General features: G+C 54.4%; 1 long non-coding RNA gene across 1 annotated transcript in view; it reads right to left on the minus strand.

Moving 5' to 3' along the window:
* The window catches only part of LOC124230978 (uncharacterized), a 3,651-nt gene extending 2,276 nt beyond the window's left edge, over nt 1-1,375 (minus strand). The window contains exon 1 of the long non-coding RNA XR_006886333.1: nt 127-1,375. This is a non-coding gene — a long non-coding RNA (uncharacterized LOC124230978). The remainder of the gene's footprint in view (nt 1-126) is intronic.
* Nucleotides 1,376-1,996: the final 621 nt, after the last annotated feature.

Below are 1,996 nucleotides of genomic sequence, written 5' to 3' on the forward strand. Positions count from 1 at the left end.
CACCCATCCATCCATCCATCCATCCACTCATCCACCCTCCACCCATCCATCCATCCACCCATCCACCCATCCATCCACCCACCCATCCATCCATCCATCCATCCATTCATTCAATATCTCAGGAACCTGCTCTGTGCTGTTGTAGAGCACCGTGTTCTAGGCACTGAGGATATATCAGAGGACAAGAGAGGCAAGATCCCAAGCTGGGAAGCATCCATTCTGGTGAGGGGTGGACAGAGAGAGACAAAGCAATGCACAGAGGCAGCACATTCAATCACCAGAAGTGCTTTGGGGCCCACCCTTCTGTATTTGCATCCATATCTACAGAAAGTTCTCCAGGAACAGGTCCTGAAGGAGTGTTTGGAAACACCAAGGACCTAAAAGGGCAGGGGTCTGGGAGTGAGGACTCCTGGGCACCACTCCCAGAGGAGGAGACCAGCCTCGGAGCTGATATCAGATGTGGTTGGTCCCACAGCTTCAGGAGAGCTCCGCACAGTCCTGCGAGGGAGAAAGACTCACGCCGAAATCCCCAGGGTGTCCCCTGCCCCAGCCACATGCCAACCAAGAGGGAAGAAACAAGAGACCGTGGGATCCCAGGACACACGGGGGCTCTTCCCTGAGCGCTCCACGCAGACCACAGTGAGGAGCTCCTAAGAGCAGGTTGTGGCTGGTGCCCTCAACTAGCCACTCGGCTCAAAAAACAAATCAACAGCTTTTGTTGCCAGAGAAGCCACAGCAGCTAAACCCTCTTTGAGGTCTAGGGCCACACGTGCTTGAGGCTTCCAGTCCTGGGAACCAACGGGCTTGCATTTCCAGAGGGTGGGCCCTCCAGAAGCATCAGTAAAACCTGCTGCCATTGGCTGACATGAGGCCTCGCACTACCCAGCTGAGCTCCCGGAGGTCCACCCTCCAGTCAGACCTTGCTTCATCGTGCTGTGGGTCTCAGCAGGCCCTGAACCTGGGCTCAGGTGAGTGTGGCAGGGAGACCCCACTGGCGGATTTGGCAAACTCCGGGGGCTTCACTCGGCTCTGCCACTCTTCTTCCTAAGTCTAGGCTTCCTTATCTACAAAGTAAAGATAATAACAACAACCCCCCCCCCCACTGGGGTTATTGTGATTTTTTTTAAGTGAGATACATGGAAATGACTCCTACCATAGACTCAGAATGCAACATCTGTTTGCTGACTTACAATATCCATACCTTCACATTGCACATTCGCCGAGTCCTCACCATGAGCCAGGCACAGGCATAGCTGTCTTCACGCATCACGCCATTTAATCACGCAACTGTATGGGTGTGCATTTTTATTATTCCTGTTTCATAAACACTGAGGCTCGGAGAGATTAACTACATGCACGTGGTTAGAAACAGGGCTTAAACCCCGGCACCGTGTGTGTGCGAGCCACCCGCTGACTCGGGAGGCTGCAGAAAGAAGCAGTGGGCGCCCCCCGCCCTAGCTCGCGCCCCTGAACTTGCTTTCTCTCTCTTTGTTTCAGCAGCCGGGCCTCCTACCCGGCTTGTCCCCAAACACCTTCCGTTCCCAAGCACACCAGAAGCGTGGGATCCGAGACGGTGGGACCCCAAATCTGACGTGCCCAGGCCTGTCAAGGAAGAAACATGAAAATGTATTAAGCAGGGTGGGAATGGATTTTTATGATTCCACCAAATGTCTGATAGTGGGAACATCGCCCACGACAAGTATGTATCAGCTCACGGGAGGCAGAGAGCGTTTCAGGACACCAAGTGTTCCCTGCCTAGCCGTGGCAGCTTCGCGGGAGGATGACAAAGCGACCCAGAGGCCTCTCTCTCCTCGGAGGCTTGTGCCTGACTCCCAGGGGGCTAAGAGGCTCCCGCTGAAGTTGAGACAGGACTCAGCCAGCCTTTGCCCCAGCACTTCCTCTGTCTGAATGTCCTCTCCATCCTCCTGCACCTGCCACCCTTCACAGTCAGCTCATCTAAATCCCCATTCTACAGATGAGGAAACTGAGACTCAGA

The sequence above is a fragment of the Equus quagga genome, chromosome 20 (genome assembly GCF_021613505.1).
Source record: "Equus quagga isolate Etosha38 chromosome 20, UCLA_HA_Equagga_1.0, whole genome shotgun sequence".
In the NCBI taxonomy this organism is placed as follows: domain Eukaryota; kingdom Metazoa; phylum Chordata; class Mammalia; order Perissodactyla; family Equidae; genus Equus; species Equus quagga.